Below are 20,961 nucleotides of genomic sequence, written 5' to 3' on the forward strand. Positions count from 1 at the left end.
GTCTAAAATGAATGATATGAAACATACTATATTTGCATCTATTTTTATTTAAGAGTTATCTAAAGAGATTTATCTAATTAAATAGGAATTTCCTAACAGATGCCAAAATAAACAACCAACAAGTTTTCTTTAGAGATCATATATATTATATAACAAGATCCATCTAAGAGTTAAAATATAAGTAGGTATACAATTTAACTATTTGAAGATAATTTTTCTTCTTACCACTGAAGCAATAAGCAGGTAGTAGTACAATTTGGGGAAAACAATATTTCTGGCTTTTGTTTGTTTTATTTTAATTTGTGATATTCATGAGATCTTTTGTGAAGCCTTTGGGTATATAGTAAAATTCATGGGTTTTTAACTTTGTATTGACTCGTATTTTTGTAGGTTTTAAATTTTCTTCTGGCTTTAATTTATACTATCTCCTTTTACTTTTTCATTTAGAAATAATGTATTTTTCTCAGGATTACAATCTCAGTGCAGTCCTCTACTTTTCTATTTGTTGGACGTTCTCTTAGACGTCTACATTTTTGTCTAGTTAGTACATTTCTAGATTTTTATACAGTTGATAAGAACTCCTTAATCTTATGAATTCTTTATATTTTCTCTTTGGAGACAAGATTTATAGGGATTTCCTTGGGCTTAAACTAGAAAGAAAAATGAATTTGCATATGAAATGTTGAAGGCTTTGTTACAAAGTGGGTTAACATTATATGTATGTTTGGAATAAACTACTTCAACCAGAGCACCTAGCTGTTAACCTCCAGATTAATATCTATCATAAAATATGTGCATGCTTCCAACACATGGCATTGCCTCCTATTACTGCATGTCCAGGAGAAATTGTTTTGTCTTGTAGCAAAAGGCATTAGCTCTTTGCACAGTTTTTTTTTTTTTTTTTTTTACTGTCAGCTATCCAAAAATCAAGCTGAACCCTTGTATGTGAGGACCGAAAAGGACAATTTTTAGACAGGTCTAATATCTAGTTGTACCTTTCAGTCACTTAGAGAGAAGGCTTAGACCCCTGAAGCCCAAAGTCACAGGTGTTTTAGGATTATGGTGGTATATACCTCCAGTTTATAGGAAAAAAATGCGTTGTAGAAAATCCAAGTTAAATTAGGACTAAAATCCAAGTTAAATCTAGAACTAAAGTTTTACTGCCCCAAATACGTGTAAACTCTAGGTTACTGCTCTGTTGTCCATTTCATCAGTTGCAGAATATTCAAGTTAGTCTTTCAATGCTAACAAGAACATAAAAATGCATTATGTCTAAAAGCAGAACATGATTGCCAAGCCAGATCTGCGCATTACCTGAGAGTTTGGGGGGCCACCCAAGCGGCATCTACCTGTTTGCTACTGACCTTCAGTTAGACTTGCTCAAGAATTGTTACAATGTAATAACATACACCCTTATGTACTCTTGAGTTTATCGAAAACACACAGCAAATGTGCACACACACACACATACACACCAGCACACCAGCACGCACCTACTCTAGAGCCTAGAATTTTAAGAGTCAGAACTTTTTATTTGCTTCTGGATTAAGATTGGAGCCTGTATTTCCTCAGCATGCTAATTAGAAACTCTATAAACAATTCAAAACCAGCTTCTTAAAATTCTGTTTTACAAAAATTGATGTTAAATATTGTCCTCAGAGAGTTCTACTCTGACTTTTCAAATTGTTTTTTTCTCCCTTCATGGGATAAACAGTTAGGGTTTCTTTTTGTTTGTTTTTTATCTCTCATTGTAAAAAATTCTATCTTAAAAGCTGATTTATTATTTCTTCCTTAGCATGGATGACATGGGAACAAAGATGATATTTCATCAGTCTTGTTTTTATTTAAGTTGAAAGGTTATATATTTCTACTATCTACTGCAATACTGCTAAATATTTTTATAGTGCTTGTAAATCTTATGACATTATTTTTTTAGTTTGTATTTAAGGCATTTACTCAAAACGGACCATATGCCTCAGTTCATGTTACTCTATCATCAGTGTGTATGGTCACTCTATTTTCTAATACTTTTAAGATTGGTTTTGGCCCCGACGTTCCTCTGCCAGATTTATTTCCTTTATTTTCCCCTATATAGCACCATTTGGGCCATTTAATATGTAATTTCCCAACTCACCTTTCATAGTTATTTTAAACATATGTATATATTTGAAATACCGAATTGTTTTGTATTTTCTACTTTTTGCAAAAGTAGTATCGACTAAAAATCACATCCTATTCTTTTATTTTTTCTACACAAAATTATTGTTTTAAAATTTGTCTGTGTTGCTCCATAGAAATTATTGCTTCTGGCCACTGTCTAATATTCCACTACGTTAATACCATGTTTTGCTTATCCATTACCCTGGTGATACATACTTAGGCTATTTTCAACACTTTATGTCCACCATAAAGCATTAATACACTCTTTCCATATGTCCCCTTGAGTAACAGTGCAGAGTAACAGTGCAGCCGTGGAATGGCTGAGGTAGAAGTCATATATATGCCTTATTTCACAGATTCCTCCCCAGAATAGCTGTACCATTTTCCCCTCACCAGCAATACTTGGAATTTCTCTCTTGCCATATCCTTTGTCACCACATGCTGTTAATCTGCATTTTTAAAAATTAATCAATTTATTTATTTTTGGCTGCATTGGGTCTTCGTTGCTACACTCAGGCTCTCTCTAGTTGCAGCGAGTGGGGTCTACTCTTCGTTGCGGTGCGCAGGCTTCTCATTGCAGTGGCTTCTCTTGTTGCGGAGCACAGGCTCTAGGCGCGCGGGCTCAGTAGCTGTGGCTCCCAGGCTCTAGAGCGCAGGCTCAGTAGTTGTGGTGCGCAGGCGTAGTTGCTCCACGGCATAATTTGCATTTTAACTTCTGGAAATTTGGCATGTGTGGATTCATATGAAGTAAGGTGTTTTAATTCTGCATTGCTCTGATTCTAGAAAAGTTAGGTCTTCATATACTTTCTTGCTATTCATGTTTTCCATTCTGTGAATTACCTATCATGACCTTCACTCATTTTTCTATTGAGTATTCTGTGTCTTTAGAGATGTAGAAGTTTTTGTATTCAGATGTTGAGTCCTTTATTGGGTTTTAGATAATGTATATGTCTTCTACCCATCAACTGTTTTTCAGTCTGACTTTGGTATCCTTTATTGTACATAAAATTCTAATTTTTTATTAAAGTATAATTGATTTACAATATTATGTTAATTTCAGGTGTACAACATGGTGATTCAATATTTTTATAGATTATGCTCCATTGAAAGTTACTATAAAATATTGGCTATATTCCCCATGCCCTACAATATATCCTTGTATCTCGTTTATTTTATACATAGTTATATGCACTTCCTAATTACCAGTCTGTATCTTGCCCCTCTCGCTTCCCTCTCCCCACTGGTAACCACTAGATTGTTTTCTATATCTGTGAATTTGTTTCTGTTTTGTTGTATTCATTCATTTGTCTTATTTTTTAGATTCTACTTATAAGTGATATCATTACAGTATTTGTCTTTGTCTGACTTATTTCACTAAGCATAATACCCTCCAGGTCCATCTATGTTGTTGCAAATGGCAAAATTTAACATTTTTTATGGCTGAGCAGTGTTCCATTGTGTACATATGGCACGTATTCTTTATTCATTCATCTGTTGATGGACACTTAGGTTGCTTCCATATCTTGGCTATTGTAAACAATGCTGTTATAAACACTGGATGTGGGTGCATGCATCTTTTCAAATCAGTGTTTCTGTTTTCTTCAGATATATACCCAGGAGTGGAATTACTGGATTATCTGGTTGCTCTGTTTTGTTTTTGTTTTTATTAACATCTTTATTGGAGTATAGTTGCTTTACAATGGTGTGTTAGTTTCTGCTTTATAACAAAGTGAGTCAGCTATACATATACGTATGTCCCCATATCTTCTTCCTCTTGTGTCTCCCTCCCACCCTCCCTATCCCACCCCTCTAGTGGCTACATCAGTTAACATTCCCACCAACAGAGTACCAGGGTTCCCTTTTCTCCACATCCTCGCCAAGGCTTGTTAGTTTTGTTCTTTTTTATGATAGCCATTCTGACATGTGTGAGGTGATCTCTCATTGTGGTTTTGATTTGCATTTCCCTGATGGCTAGTGATGTTGAGCATCTTTTCATGTGCCTGTTGGCCATCTGTATGTTTTCTTTGGAAAAATGTCTATTCAGCTCTTCTGCCCATATTTTAAATCAGATTTTTTATATTAATAAATTTATAATTTTAATATAGTTAAATTCATCACTTTTGCTTCATACAATGTATGCTTCTTTATTTTTCAAAGATCTATTTCATCTCTTACCCTGAAATCACAAATATATTACCTTGCAATTTCTTTTATTCTCTCTAGATTTTATTTTTCACATTTAGATATTAAAACTATTGTATTTTAGTTTTGTACATTAGGTGGAATTATATAACATAATGGTTAATAGAATGATTTCTGTGGGGTTTAAGTTCCAGCTCCACCATGTACTTCTTAGGCTAGTCATTTTATCTCTCATACTTCAGTTTTTCCACCTGTAAAATGAGGATAATAGTTTATGCCTTATGGAATTTTTTGTGAAGATTAGGTGAGCTATATAGGACTGGGTACAACATAAGTGATATCACTAGGTTAAGATCCAGTCTCATATCTCTTTTGAAAATGAGACTGTTTCCCCAAAAGCTGTAATTCAACTTCCTCCATTGGACTATGATTCCATCTCTTTCATGTGCCAACTTCCTATCTGTATATAGCTCTATTTCTAGGCCACCTGTTTGATTTGTTTTCTTGTTTGCCGTTTCTTCCAAGGGCATCACACAGTTCTTATCTATCATGACTTCCCACTATATCTTAATGTATAGGGCACATTCTCCATTTTGAGCTTATTTTTCAAAACTACCTTAGCTGTATGGAGAACTTTATTCTTCCAGTTACATTTTATTTTATTTTATTTTATTTTAATGTTCTTATAGGAGATAGAGCAATCTGCTCTTTTTTTTTTCTTTTTTTCTTTTTGGCTGTATTGGGTCTTCATTGCTACGTGTGAGCTTTGTCTAGTTGGAGCGAGTGGTGTGGCAGGAGGCTACTCTTTGTTGTGGTGCACAGGCTTCTCATTGCAGTGGCTTCCCTTGTTGCGGAGCACAGGCTCCAGTCTCGTAGGCTTCAGTAGTTGTGGCTCGTGGGCTCTAGAGTGCAGGCTCAGCAGTTGTGGTGCACCAGCTTAGTTGCTCTGTGGCATGTGGGATCTTCCTGGACCAGGGATTGAACCCATGTTCCCTCCATTGGCAGGCGGATTCTCAACCACTGCGCCACCAGGGAAGTCCCCCAGAGACATTTTAGAATCACTTTTTTATGCTGTCCCTCAAAAAAAAAAAAAGCGTGGCCTTTTATTACAGTCGCATTTAATTTTATAGATTAATATAAGGACATTTATATTATTATAGTAAGTCATCTCATCCATACCTGTGATATATATTTCTTTTACTCATGTGTCCTCTAATAAAGTTTTCATTATGAAGATTTTCTGCATAATTTATTAGGTGAAACCCCATACTCTCTAGGTTTTGTTACTATGGTAAATTCATCTTGTATTGTATCTAGATATTGATGCTATGGAGGAACACAATTGATTTTGGTGTATTAATTTTTTCCAGCCCCTATGTTGAGCTCTTCTCTTAGATTTAATAGCTTATTGATTTTCCTGTGTTTCCAATTAAATACATAATCAAAACAATCTATAAATATGACATTTTTATCTATATTCTTCTAAACCTTCTCTCTCTTTCTATTTCTCTCAATACACAGCTCCAAAAAGGTCAGTTCCAATAGATCAGTAATGTTAGAAATCTTTATCTCAATTCTCTCCTTAAAGGAAATGCTAATTTTTTAAAAAAAATAGTAGTATAATAATTTTTGTTAGTGTATACATGTGCCATGTATTTTTGGTATATAGCCTTTATCAAGGAAAGATAGTTATTATTTGGATCTAGTTTTATAAAAGTTACCCCACCCAATAGATTTTGAACCTCATGGGATGCTTTTTATGTCCTCTATCTTAAAAGAATGATATGATTTTCTCCTTTTATTTAACTAATACAGTGAATCACATGAATTGATTGGCTGATACTGAACCAACCTTGCATTCTCAAGGATAAACCCACTTGACCAAATTGTATTATAGTATAGATTAGCTTTTGCTGTATTACAAACCACCTCAAAACTGAGTGGCTTAGGGAGATCAGCTTGGTGCTTTGTGACCACCTAGAGGGGTGGGATAGGGAGGGTGGGAGGGAGGGAGACACAAGAGGGAAGAGATATGGGAACATATGTATATGTATAACTGATTCACTTTGTTATAAAGCAGAAACTAACACACCATTGTAAAGAAATTATACTCCAATAAAGATATAAAAAACAAAACAACAACAACAAAAAACTTAGTGGCTTAAAATAGCAATTACTTGGCCATTTGGGACTGGATTCATCTGGGTAGTGTTTTACTTTTGGTTTTATCTGGGCTCCTTCATGCAGTTTTAGTCAACTGATGGATCAGCTGAGTGAGAGCTGGTCTGAGACAGCCTCACTCACAGGTTTGGTGGTTGGCTTGGACAGTGGGAGCACCTGGTCCACTTGTCTTCAGAACCTAGTGGGCTAGTCCTCGGCAATTGACCCATCAAGCTCTTTTGCTATTGTCTCATCATGTGGGTTGAGTATGCCAAACCCAGTCCTACTGAAGTGGTGACTCAGGAATGAGGGTGTCAGAAGGGGATTGTACCATAATTTTTGAAACATCCTATCACAATGTTTTTAATATACCTTAAAACTCTGTGGAATAATATTGTATTTAGGTTTTTGACTTATTTTTAATAAGGAAAATTTGATTGTGATGTTTTTTTATATTGCCCCTGTTTGGTATAATATTCTTCTTGCAACTCTAGCCCCATTATTCTAGCTTGGGGTACTTAAAATGTATTGAAGGGGATAGAAATGAGTATTGCATCTTAAATAAAATAGTCTTGGACAAGTGGTTCCCACTTATCACTGAGGTTGTTCAAAAGGCTGCACTCTCACAGTGGACTGTTGAACCCTTATGCACACCAAGCATTACATCTCACTTATACCTTACTAGCATTCTTGTGCTGGTTCCTTGATTTTAATTTAAAAAGTAATAAGTACTTGAAAAAATACAAAGTAAGAACCAAAAACCCTCCATCACCCTAGTCTCTTTCCCTCACAGGGGAAGCAACTATAAAGTTAAGATGTCAATTTAAAAATATTTACAAGATGAAAATGATTCTTAAAAGTCCTTGGGGGCATTTAATCATTGAAGGGTATGCTGAAGAAGGTAAGGAACAGTTTGACCTCCAATCCAGAGACTATTGGCAATAAGTGTAAACAGTGCTCTAACAACATGGCCTAATAGAACTATAGAACTAAAGAAAAAGCTAGGATTAGGATTATTAGGCCCAAATTCACATTGTTCCTAATGAAGAACCTTAAAATCATGAAATATTGACTGATCTCTAATTCTAAGTCATTCCAGAATGCTATTTTCTATGTCGAGGAGTGGAGTTTGAGAGAGAAATAAGAAGGAATAAAGTCCAATTTGGTTTTAAAGAATCATGGAGAAATGAAGATTATTTCTTTCATAATTTCCCTGTAGATAGAGCTCTTCTATGACTGACTGTTTCACTAAAGCAGGGAAATACAGGGTGTTTTCCAGCAAATCATATCAATTTACTTCAAGTCAGTCCTCTTCTGGGGAAACACATCTTTAACTTCATTTGTATTATATAGTATTTTAAATTATGAACTGTTTTGTCTTCTCAGGTCAGTTTCTTTTAGCCACGTGGGTTTGCTCTCTATTTATTCCTTCCTCCTTCCCTCTCTTCCTTCTTCTCTCCTGTACTCCCTTTTTTATTAGTGAATTGGAAAGACGATTTCCTTATATATGCTAAACTATGCAATAGCAAAACCCCAAAATATAACTAACATTTTATGAAGAAGACAATAACGAAAAAAAATTATAGTGGAAAAATCTTAGGAAACTGGAAGGAATTTGGGGGTCTTTCTGTCTCGAAGTAGATTTGGAATGTGCATTTCAGGTTCTCTTTTTTAATGCAGGGTTCCTAGTTGAGCCTTTATTTTGTTTCCAGAAAAACAATCAGCTTACATATTTTTTTTAACAAGGTTTTCTTCACCTTTGGAAATTAGTAATGATTAAAAAGAATATTATATAGTTAAGTGATGTCTAATTTTTTTCCTCATGAGTTCACTGTACTTCAGGTTATAGCCCTGATCTGTTTAATCCTCCAAGAATCCTGAGAGGGAGCAAAGGGGCAGATGTTCTTTCCTCATTTCACAGATGAGAAAACAGAGGTTCAAAGATTCAAAGTGAGGTTAAGAGCTTCTGCCAAGGTCATTCTCTGAGGTGAAGCCGGAGCCAGGAATAGCACCTCATCCTCTTGTTTTCTCTCATGTGATTCTCCATCCGCTGACCCACTCTGACTATAAAAACGCACTGTACCAGGCCTCACACAGTCCCTGAAACGTCCTTTTAGTAGGACACGATGGTAGTGACAAGATTGAACAGATATAAAGAATGCTGTTAAAAAGGACCTGTCTTTTTTGTTGACTCCATCCCATAAACTTCCACAGCCACACTGCATGAGAAACATGAGACATCCATTAAGATCATGTTCCCATTAGTTCCCAAAATCTAGCTAGAACTAGATTTTGCAGAAATTGAAGACACATCTTGTGGCCTGACTGCTGAAAATGAGTGTCTCAGGAGTCAGAGAGGCATTGCTGCTCAACGAAGTCAAGAATGCCCTTTGCTAATTGTTTCTCCTCCATTACTGAGGGAATTTAAATTCATGATCGGCACCATATGTTATACTTCAATACTAATCACCATCCATCTTGTACGTATTTGCAGGAAAGAATGTTGCCCAAGTCATTATATCCCGCCATGATTCACAGTCGTATGACCTTAGGTGGCAGCTCAGCAGGAGCTTACCGGGGCCTTAAATCATCCCTGTTGTGGACATACAAGAGTGTGACCTCCGACTTCCCAAGCTGTCTCTTCATGAAATGAAAATGGAACTGCGAGTTTACGGGAAAGTTTTGAAAGTGTCTGGCTCTTGTAGTCATCTAATGAGGTCCTCATTTCTAGCTGCTAAGCATGCCCTTTAATTGGTGGTCACTCGAAAATCAATGATAATATAACTGCCCAACTCTTTAGAGCTATTTTTCTCTCTGCTTTCTATCCTGCAAGTGCGCAATAAAAGAAACCACCCATTCAGCCATTATCTTGTGTCACTTACTATTCAGAGATCAGTCTTCCTTTATGTGCTCTTTCAGGAAAGACCTGGGTTGTATTTTTTCACTTGCCTTTCAGGCAGAGAGTAGAGTCCTTGGCACAGATTAAGTCCTCAAAAATGTTAGATGGGTGGATGGGTGGGCAGTGGATTGCAGCACATGAGCAACTACAGTAGCGTTGTGATACATGACAAGGAAATGACCTCAGTTGGGGAAATAAATGCCTAGCACATAAGCCACCACTTTCCCCTTCCATCTTCATTACAGTCCTTACTAATCTATTATGACATTTTTTCCCATTGGGTCTAGATGTGACCTCAGGATCCTTGTAGAATATAAACAGTCCTGTGCAATGTAAACCTTGTATAATGTAAACAATGCTTTACTGTTTGATTTGAGTTGGGACACGAGAAGAATCCTATTTTCCGTCCATAACATAGACGTTGGAATAATAGCTAATGCTTATGTAAACATATAGATTCATAGGATAGAAAAAATAATTTTTAAGAAATGACCTAGTACAGACTCAGTGGGAAAATATATGTTACCTTGATTATAGAAATTTGGTTCAGCCACTCAGCTTCAACCTTCAAAAATCATGTCACTTTATTTTAAACCAACATATGAATCCAAGGTATAGCAAAATAAACCATAAACCTTGCAGAACAGGGCCCTTCTAGATACGATCTCGTTAGGACCTGATCCTCCATGGTTGTATCTACACAGAGGGGTAATGCCAGGTCCCTTACTGGGAAGTTGAATTGGAGGAAGAGATAGACATAGAGGTACTATGGATAATTCTAGACTGACATGGTCATCAGGAAGTCCTATGAAAAATAATTTCTGGTGAGTATAGAGTAAATCAGCAATGGGAAATGGAGAGGATTGGAATTAAGTAGACTCATCACTAGTCCGTGGTTATTACCAGTGTACCAATTTAGCAATGAATTACTCAAGGTAATTGATGCTAGGTAGTCTAACAAACACTCCTGAAAGCCAAGTGTCTTAACTTAATAAATGTTTATTTCTCTTGTCAGAGACCAGTGTGAATTAGGTGGTTCATTCTTAGCAGATTGCTTTCAAGTAGTGAATCAGGAACCCATGCCCCCTCCACCTTGAGGTGTTGTCTTAAATGCATGACTACCTAAACTACAGCAGAAGGGAACATGGGCAACCATGCATAATATCTCCTGGCCAGGCCTGAAAGTGGTAGACCCATACCCTTTCAACAAGAATGCAAAAACTTGACCTCTGCCTGGCTCCAAGGGAGGTTAGAAAAGGTCATTGTTCTGTGTGTCCAGGAAGAGGAGAATGGAATGCATCTCACTATCTCATCCATAGCTAAAGGCAGGTAATCTGTGAGAGACAGCAATGTTTGCAGATGGTGATACATGAAGATTGAGGAAGATTGAGTTCTCAATCATTGAGGAGTACTGTTCCATCTAACTGAGTTCTGAATGGTAATAAAGTCATCCACTGAAAACTTACCAATCTAGTTTGTGTGCAAGATATTATGAATTATAGTCTTACCGTTAATTTAGCAGACCCACAAATATTTACATCTACCAAGCACCGTGCTGGCAACTGCAGCTTACCAGTACTTCCTTCCTGGGCCCTGGATAATTTCCAGTAGTTGGTATCAGAATCTAAGCTATCCACTTGATGTGGACACTAGTCCCCTTGTAGCCGTCTCACAGGAGCCTTTAACCATTCCTGGCCAAAAACAAAGGAAATGGGCAAGAGTTACTGCTCTGCTTATCAGAAAGTGTCTCCTAAGGTCTTGTATCCTAAATCATTTTTCTGGCCCCTTTATAGTCATTCTTTCTTTTTTCACATTTCTTGGCCTACTGAACACTATAATCAAATCCTCCCTCAATTTTCTTTTTTCTGAAGTATATAAAACTACATTTTCTTCAGCCTTTTTTTCAACAAATGATAATTATCTTGTTTATTTGTATTTGGAAAATCTAATGAGATCACATATTTAAAAATCACACACTATCAAAAGATAAATAGTAGTAGTAATTCCTTCTGGAATATTTTTGCCCCTCATCCAACCAATGTTAGGTCCCTTACGCCCTTTCTTAGCAACTTTTATTAATTTCTTATGTGTCTATCAGAAGTTTTTTGTGGCAGAGGTACATGTGTATGTTTCAGAGGTTACTGTTGTCATGAATTCACAGAAGCCAGAGCCTGGAAAGCATTAAGTGGTCCTGAGCACCCCATTTCCACTGAGAGAGCGTAGCAGTGCTCAAACGGCTGGGTGTCCTATAATTCAACTCAATTCTGGCACTATCTACCTGTAGATAGCATCAGATCTCACATGTTAAGGGCTCAGTCCAGCAGGAATGCACACACACACTTCAGGTGTCAGTCACCAAGTATATGTTACACCTGTGCTTCTGACACTTGTACCACAGGTCAGAGGTTCCAACGACCCCCTTCTTAGCTTTAATTAATTTGCTCAAGTGACTCATAGAACTCACAGAAATATTCTATTAACTAGATTAACCGGTGTATTATAAAATGATAAAACTCAGCAACAGCCAGATAGAAAACATGTATAGGACGAGGTATGGGGAGAAAGCATGGAGCCCGCTCTCCCCAAATCTCCATGTGCTCACCAACTGGGAAGCTCCCTGAACCCTGTCCTTGGGGGTTTATGGAGGCTTCAGTACACAGGCGTGACTGAATAACTCATTGGCCATAGGCGATTGAGCTCAGTCTTGACTGGCTCTTCCGTGCCCTGAGGTCAAGGGGGTGGGACTGAAAGTTCCAACCTCTAATCACAAGGTTGGCTCCACAGGCTGCCTGCTCCCATCCTTAGGTGCTTTGCAAAGATCACCTTGTTAACATAACAAAAGGCACCATTATCATCTCATCACTTAGGAAATCCCAAGGGTTTTAGAAACTCTGTGGCAGAAACTGGGACAGAGACCAAAAATATAATTCTTATTACTCCTAAAGCACAGTTATCTAGGTAAATGTTTGTATCACCCCAAACAGGCAGTAGTCACCAGGGAAAATAAGTTAATTGCCAGTCTTTTCTATTAATTTTTAAAAATCAGATTTAAGAAGAGAATTTTTTGAATGGCCAGTGAAAATGTCTCTTACTTTAGCTCTTCCCTTTTTCTACTTATTTTTTCAATTTTTAGTTTAGTTTTGAAAAGTGTCTTTAAGTTATTTTAAGGTTAGAACCGAACCTTCCAGGGTTAAAAAAATATTGTGTCTCTTGAAAGAGATTATTTTAGACTTAGTGAAATGGATTTGATGCTAGAGAACATGTGACATCATACATTTGACCTGTTTGAAATGATTTACATTATATTAGCTATATTTTAAGTCCAGCAACTGTAACCAAAAATAAGAAAAAAAAACCCTACTAATTAAGGCAACTTTGCAGATTGATGGCATTAGATTATCAATTAAGATCTCAGTTTTAAACCAGATTTTTCCTCTAAATAGTGATCCAAAGAACACTAGTTTTATGGTCATTCTAATTAGTCAGACAGCCTTCTGATTGTTTAGTGCCTTCACTTGAAGTTTGTTAAATATTTTGAATATCACCTATGCTCCCATGGGACATTAGTGAATGTGAAGTCAACAAAAAAGAAAAAAAAGTAAGAAAAAGGATTTTGTAGTAAAATAAACTTGAGAAATCCTGGGTTCAGGAAATTTAAACATGTTTCGTGACTGGAGGACTTTTGAGATGTGGAATGAGCTATAATGTGCTCTGTGAATTTCACTGTTAAGTAGAGTTTGGTCTGAAGTGTTTTTAAACTTTATTTGGCTCTACAACCCTTTGTCAGTGGAACATTTTAAAGGACTCTTTGTTTCTAGCAACTTTGGAAAATGCTGTTCTGGTCTCAGTTAAGCCCTTGAAATCTTAGCATTTGGAAGGAGATCCACACACAAGCTCATCCAATTTCTGGTACAGAAATCTACCATGTATCCATGCTATAGGCTCACTAGCTGTGAATGAGTATTTTGATAACAAAATGCTCACTACCCATAAATCAGCTGATTCTGTAGTCGGAATGCTGGTCTGTTAGGAGGTTTTAACTTTTTAAGTGCCTTTTACTCTTAGAAAATTTTAAGTTTTAAAATTTTGTCTATTGGACCTAGATCTGATCTCTGGATTAAGATAAGTCCTACTCAAGTAAAAGAATCCTTATTTTTCAAGGATGATTTGTACATGAAAAAAAAAATCCATATACTTAAAATCATCTGTAAATAGTGATTGAAGAGTAATTGAAAATACATTTGAAAATAATTTTCATTTGAAATTTATGTCAAAATATGTTATTATATAAACGAATCCAGTATATTTTCTCTTATAGCCAGTAAAATTTAGGTTAAATTTTAATTAAGCACAAGTGCTACAATTAAAAAAAAGAATTACATTCTGTTTCGAGTGATTATTTCAGCAAAACTGGTTTATGGGACAGTAAACTGTCCTTCACTGCATGTTCAATGTTAGCAGCTCAAACAGGCTAATTCTGGTAAAAATTCAACAGTTTTCCAAGGCCTTCTCTTAATTATTTGATACTCAATTGTTTTTTCTTTTACTTCTATTGTATCTCGTCTTTAAATTGTTAACTGCACATCCTCATTTATCAGTGGCTTTGTATGTTTAACCCAGCAGATCTCTGGTATTATTTACAATGGCTTCATGATATTATATCTTTAAAATTCAGAATTTCACTTTAAAGTTGATTTGAATTTTATTTCTATTATACGGTATTATGTTTATGTTATGAATCCATCTGTGAGTAATTTTCTGAAACAGGATGAGCAGTTTGCTGACTTAGAAGGGCTGGAATCTATAGACACCTTAAAATTAGGATGTAGGTAACGAATAGTTGGATGACAAGAAACCCTGTTATATGAAAACAGGAATAATGAGTGTTCCAAATCTTATCTTTTGTGTTCTTACTTTTCTCCAAAGGTTAGCTCTAGAGTCCTTAATTCTCCGTTCAGTATTAAATTATTGACTATTTTGCCACAACTACTGAGCCTGCAGTCTAGAGCCTGCGAGTCACAACTACTGAAGCCTGTGTGCCACAACTACTGAACTCCATGCACCTAGAGCCCGTGCTCTGCAACAAGAGAAGCCACCACAATGAGAAGCCTGCACAGCACATAGAAGAGTAGCCCCCGCTCACCGCAACTACAGAAAGCCTGCGTGTAGCAATGAAGACCCAACACAGCCAAAAATAAAATAAATACATTTTTAAAAAAGTGGATGTATTTAAAAAAACCCAAAAAGGTCCTACTGTATAGCACAGGGAACTATATTCAATATCCTGTGGTAAGCCGTAATGGAAAAGAATGTGAAAAAGAATGTATATAAATGTATAACTGAGTCACTTTTCTGTGCAGCAGTAATTAACACAACACTGTAATTCTACTATACGTCAATAAAAAATAAATTTTAAAAAACTGCCATAAAAATCACTACAGAAGGGGGACTTCCCTAGTGGTCCGGTGGTTAAGACTTCGCCTTCCAATGGAGGGGGTGAGGGTTCGATCCCTAGATGGGGAGCTAAGATCCCACATGCCTTGCGGCCAAAAAACCAAAACATAAAACAGAAGCAATACTGTAACAAATTCCGTAAAGACTTTAAAAATAGTCGACATCAAAAAAAATCTTTAAAAAAATCACATAAATCAGAAACAAATGAAACATAATAAAGTCCATACATTAAAAATAAAGAGCATGGGTTCTGGTCACATCCCAGCTTCTCACTCACTTACAGCTGTGTAATTCTGGGCAACTCACATAATGTCTCCTCATCTATAAATGGGGATGGTAATAGTTCCCTACCTCATAGTGTTGCCGTAATCCATAAACACGGTTAAGTGCCTTGGTAAATTGTTTGATGCTCTCTGGTTATTGTGAATTAAAATATGTCAATGGCTTCTGGCCATACGATTTATAATAGTTTGACAGTTAACCAAATGGTAAAACTATTCTATTTATTATTCCCATCTCTTTTTTACCCCTTACCCTGTTTTGTTGTTTATGTTTTCTCCCACCACAGAGTGTTAGTTCCAGGAGAGTAAAAGCTTTATTTTGTTCACTGCTGAAAGCAATAGCACCCAGAAAAGTACTGTACATATGAAGCCCTTAGTAAACACTAGCTGAATGAATGGTGCAAACTGTCACAAGGAAAAATACACCAAAACTTTCATTATAATAAAAAAGTATAGATAAATCTTTCTCTAATGGCTTCCAGTCAAGTACTTTAAAACACCATATGCTATAATAAAAACGTAAGTAATTTATTAAAATTTGAATGCAAAAACATAATTTTAAAAGATTTTAAAAGATTTAGACCTATGTTAGGTGTGATGGAATATGGATGCTTTCTGGAAATTCACAATCAGATCCAAGAGTATCACTTTCAGAATGTTCTAGTAGACTGAGTTTACTTTTAGTTGTCTTTGAAGAAACAGTCTCTATTGTACTCTTTCTTAACAGAAATGTGTTTTTTCGAAGACTCACTTCTAATTGGTTCATTAAGCAAAGAATTATTTTGCCCAATTCCTTTGCTTTTCTGCTTTACAGGTGAGTCAGAGCAGGAATGCAGGTCCTTCCCAGGTTGTTTCTTAGCAGAGTAGTTTTTGGTATATTATGCTCTGGTCATTTTCTCTGAAGAAGACCTGCTATTTCTAGGTAATTCCTCTTCTTTTCTTTGACTTCCAGTTCCAGAAATGACGTCTGCTGAAGGAGAACATGTTCTAGCAATGAAATCTTCAAAAGACTCCTGCCGCTGCTCTGTGACTGCGACCCCCAGGTTGTCTTTGGAAGTTTCTAAGGCCTCCTGAGTAGAGACTGGAACATGGAAGGAGTCGAGAGGCAAAGGAATCCCAGCATCACCTGTAATTTTCTGAAACTGGAGGGAAAGACAAAAGACAAGACAAAAATTCAGTGATGAACAAAGCCAACCATTAAAAAGTAGAGTTCAAAACTTCAATGTTACTCTGTGATCTTATTATTAACACAGTCAATTGATTCTTCAGAAGATTTCAGAGCCACTTTTTCTCTAATTATATCCTGCCAAGTGATTCTCAGCTTAACCTAGCTATATCCAAGGCTGTGTCCGCTACATTTTCAGACTTTGGTGACTGGGGTAGTTATTACCCATTTCCTTTCCCTCACTAAAAATAAAACCCTACTCTGTAAGAAAATGAATTTCTTTGCTATCCTCCAGGCACATGTAAACAGTATATAATATAGTTTGTGACCAGACTGTGTTCTCAAGCTGTCAGTTCCCAAGACCAGTCTGAGATTGGCTGAGCTGGGCGAAGGGGGCTCCAAGTGAGGCTGGAGGAAAAGCTGACAGGTTTCCCCTCCCATTCCCATGACCAGGTGAGTCACTATAATATCTTACGTATCAGCTATGTCAAGATTACTTATTTTAAAAATTATATTAGTACGTGTACCTCCATTAGTGTTCCTTCATTATTAAGCTGACTGCATACAAATAGAAACCTAGATAAAATATGAATAGAACAGACATTTATACAATTTAAAATTTGGAATATTTTCTGTAATGTTTTCTTTCTTCATTAAGGAGAGTTTGCTTTAACTCATACATTTTCTAAAGAACTTCCAGTTTTCTTATGTACAACAATACAGTATCATGAAACGGGCCCACATTTACTAATCTCAGATTTGGAGAGGACTCCAGAATCTTCTAGCTCCCGAGCATGTGAACTATTAGAGACTGACCATTATTATTTTCTCTCTGACTTGGTCATTTCCTTTTTGCTAATCACTCTTAGAATCCTTAAGTGCTGTCCTCTCCACTTACTTGGAGATTTTGCGTTGGTCCTGGGGCACTCTGCTTTGATTCTGATTTTTCTTCTTCAAGTGCCTTCTTTTTTTCTTTAGGTGGACTACTAACAGTAGAATTCATCTGGGGACGACCTAGTAAATGAAAATCTGACTGATCTATACCAGCCATTGTGGCTAGCTGCCCAAGCCTGGACCAGAGAGGAGGAAAGGAGAAAAGACAAAGGTTATTATAATCACAGAAGAGCAGTTTAGATTTCCCCAGACCTACAATCATGAAATACTTATAAAATTTTAAAAGCCAACATCCTACTCCACACTATAAGCCTCTCTCTCCCCCAAATTCTCAGCCCTTTCTAGATTCATCCTCTAGGAAACATCCCACTATCTCACTAGCAGCTTCAACATGTACCACGCACCCCGTCCACTGCCAGTCACACCTCCATTCCCACACTTCTTTACCACCTTTCCTCCAGTTTCTTTCACATTTCTTCACATTTCTTTCTTCTCCAGTCTCTTTCACAAAAGATCACATTTCTAACTGGTTAAATTCAAAATGGAGCCTCATTCCACATTAGAAAATTGCCTGCTTTAAGTTTCCCTTAAATTAGAAAGTGAATTATAGAATCTGATCTGAACAAAACATATTACAACTCTGCTGAATGTTAAGAATTAACTTTAGTGAGCAAAATATCTAATGCTTACGTTTAAAAGTCCTAAATTATACCCAACCCAATTTATTAAATGTACGATCACCAATGTTTTCTTTGGCTCCTTCAAAATATTCACTCCCGTGCACTCTTCCCCTTCCGCTCATCACCTATGCACTTAAAACCCCCTATAAGCTCAACTCCAGTATTTCTCAGAAAGGCTGTTACGTTCATGATGCCCCTTTTGCCTTATATAAGCAGGTGCTCACCATTTATTGAATGAGTGTCCGCCAATCCAGTGGATGCACTTTGAAAAATTCCTGCCTACACTCAACCTCTGATAAAGTATATTTAGATACAACTTTTTAGATTATGCCCTGCTTTCATGCACATTACCTAATGTAATTCTTATAGTATATATTTTTATCTTTCATTGCATTCTTAGAAGTTTTCCAATATCTTAAATTTATTTAAATGATTCACTTTCCTAATTCATTGCCAGGAGAGTCTCATCATGTCTTTTATGCTACTGTATATATAGTATATGCACAAAAAGTGCTTTCTTGAATCAAAGAATCATGAACAGAACATAAGCTAATGTCATAAAGCACGCACGCGCGCGCGCACACACACACACACACACACACACACACACAACGAGATTTTCACATTTTTAAAAACATGCTTTCTGGAATATAGATCATATGATCACTAAATACCAGTAAATGCAAAAGTCCATATGATACAACCAATTTGCAACATATTACAGTTTTAAAGTTTACAAGCTATGTGTATATGGATTAAAATCAAATCAAAATAAAACCAAAACACTCCCAAAAGTATAAGAAATTGTTTACTTCATTGACTCATTTATCAGCCTTCAGTCTTATTACTCTTTCCTCCTTTAACTGCTTTAGGCACTCCTCCAGGTTTTCCTAAACAAACAGAGTAAATGTTATAAGTAATTCGTAGTATAATATCCAAAAGCCTTTCCAGCTATTGGTCTCATCAGGATTTAGGGGCAGAGCCAGAAGTGAACTCAGATTTTAGTCTGCTACTGGTAATATCATACCATGCTCGTGAAATGAATTATCAAAATCTATCAAATTAGCATAGTAAAGATTTATTTAAATTCCACTTTTTCCAACATAAATTTGTGGCAGCCCATCATAAAAGGCATATGCGTATAACATAGCAAGTCAGAAATAAGAAGACCAAGAAAGAAAAATTCTATTTTTATTTGTGGGTCTCTTTATAGCAGGAAGTCCTATTAATGAACATGCTTAACATACCTGAATTGCATAACTGCAGATTCAAAAGCATGTTTTTAAAAAGTAATCACTTTTAAAGCAATTTACAGTCAAGCACTGTTCCTGGAGTTCCCTGGGTATCAAATAATCTAATCATCAAAACACTAAGAGGGGGCTTCCCTGCTGGCACAGTGGTTAAGAATCCGCCTGCCAGTGCAGGGGACACAGGTTTGAGCCCTAGGCCGGGAAGAACCCACATGCCGCGGAGCAACTAAGCCCGTGTGCCACGACTACTGAGCCTATGCTCTAGAACCCACGTGCCACAACTACTGAAGCCTGCGCGCTAGAGCCTGTGCTCCACAATAAGGGAAGCCATCGCGCCGCAACGAAGAGTAGCCCCCGGCTCGACGCAACTGGAGAAAGCCCCCGAGCAGCAACGAAGACCCAACGCGGCCCAAGATAAATAAATAAAATAAATTTATAAAACAAAAAACCCTACGATCACTAACTCCATGTTATTTTACAGATGAGGGAAACAGAGGCAGAGAAGTAGAGTAAGTAGAGCAGCACAGCCAAGGTCACACCACTAAGTAGCAGAGCCACACCGTGGACTCAGGAAGCTGGGTGCCATTCCTGCTCACAGAGGCGGTAGTCTTCCCATTCACCAAGGTCACTGAAATAAAATGAACACTGATAAACTCTACTAGGAGTTTTAGGAACTAAGACACTTTGGTCCGTGAAGTGGGGACACTGCTTGCAATAGGCAGAATTCTAACAGAGCCCCTAAGACTCCTACTTACTGAAGTACACAAACCTTCCACTTATCCAATCAAACTCTAAATCTAGGTGCTGTAGTGAAGGGATTTTGCAGATGGAATTAAGGTTCAAAATCAGTTGATTTTTTTAAGATAGGGAGATTATTCTAGGTGGATATGGCCTACTCAGGCACCCCATGAAAAGGACCTGAACTCTTCCTGAATTGAAGTACAAAAGGGACAAGAGGGAGACTCTCCATTGCTGGCTCTGAAGAAGTCAAATGCTGCAGCAGGGAAGGCAAGCGAGAGGCCTCTAGGAGCTGAGACTGTCCCCCGACTGACAGCCAGCAAGGAAATGGGGACCTCTGTCCTGCAACTGCAGAATCTGAATTATGCCAACAAGCCGAAGAAGCCTGGAGGCATTCTTTCCCAGAGCCTCTGGATGCTAACACAGCCTGACTGACATCTTGATTTCAGCTCTGTGACCCACACAAACTATGGTGAACATCCAACGTTTGGGGCTCAATGTCTTACACTTAAATTTCACGTGCTTTAACACTCTCAGGAGGGAACTCACATGTTCCCGTGTGTATCTGAGCAGGAAACCCGGTCACGCTGTGCCTGGACTTCTGACCTGCAGAACTGTGAGCTAGTCAAATAGGTACTGTTTTCAGTCAGTAAGAGTGTAGTAAAAGAATTAATATTCTACTCAACCTCCAGGTTCGTGAACAAAATAAATGACTGTCATTGTTTTAGGCCACTGTTTCGGGGTGGTTTCTTATGCAGCGATAAACAATCAGAATGCCTATACTTATGAAAACAGTACGGTATATTTATACCTTTTAACTGCTCTGAACAATCACTTAAAGAATGAGGAACTCTATTATATGCCATCATTGGGAGAGGAACTGGTATCACTTTCTGGAGAGTAGCTCTTGGTACCTAACAACAATCCTACATCAGGAGTTTACCCTAAGGAAATCAAAGATGTGGGCAAAGATTTATCTACCAACATGATGTCATAAGATTGTTTATAACCAAACCCTAGAAGAAAGCTAAGAGCCTCCAAATTGGGACTGGTTTAAACAAAAACAGCTCACCGTCTGAAGGAATGCGCTATGAAGCCACTAAGAAAAGAATGACAACAGGTGTCAACCAGAGTTAAT

General features: G+C 37.1%; 1 protein-coding gene and 2 pseudogenes across 26 annotated transcripts in view; 1 reads left to right on the plus strand and 2 right to left on the minus strand.

The window, feature by feature from the left end:
• LOC137210251 (UDP-N-acetylglucosamine--peptide N-acetylglucosaminyltransferase 110 kDa subunit pseudogene) overlaps positions 1–20,961 on the minus strand; it is a 632,586-nt pseudogene that overhangs the window by 332,919 nt on the left and 278,706 nt on the right.
• LOC137210238 (UDP-N-acetylglucosamine--peptide N-acetylglucosaminyltransferase 110 kDa subunit-like) overlaps positions 1–20,961 on the plus strand; it is a 111,670-nt gene that overhangs the window by 30,141 nt on the left and 60,568 nt on the right. For 4 of the 26 annotated variants that reach the window (XR_010936404.1, XR_010936396.1, XR_010936394.1 and 1 more), the window contains 2 exons: positions 16,049–16,714; positions 17,240–17,366. The exons of 18 other annotated variants lie outside the window; for them this stretch is intronic. The gene's annotated coding sequence lies outside the window, so the exon portion shown is untranslated. Of the gene's footprint in view, positions 1–8,956; positions 9,323–14,287; positions 15,649–16,048; positions 16,715–17,239; positions 17,367–20,961 lie in introns of those variants that run through there. 4 more of the 26 variants (XR_010936398.1, XR_010936397.1, XR_010936395.1 and 1 more) reach the window with 3 other exon arrangements.
• Positions 15,646–16,307, minus strand: LOC137210240 (centrosomal protein of 78 kDa pseudogene; annotated as a pseudogene).

Source organism: Pseudorca crassidens, chromosome 17, assembly GCF_039906515.1.
Source record: "Pseudorca crassidens isolate mPseCra1 chromosome 17, mPseCra1.hap1, whole genome shotgun sequence".
In the NCBI taxonomy this organism is placed as follows: Eukaryota; Metazoa; Chordata; class Mammalia; order Artiodactyla; family Delphinidae; genus Pseudorca; species Pseudorca crassidens.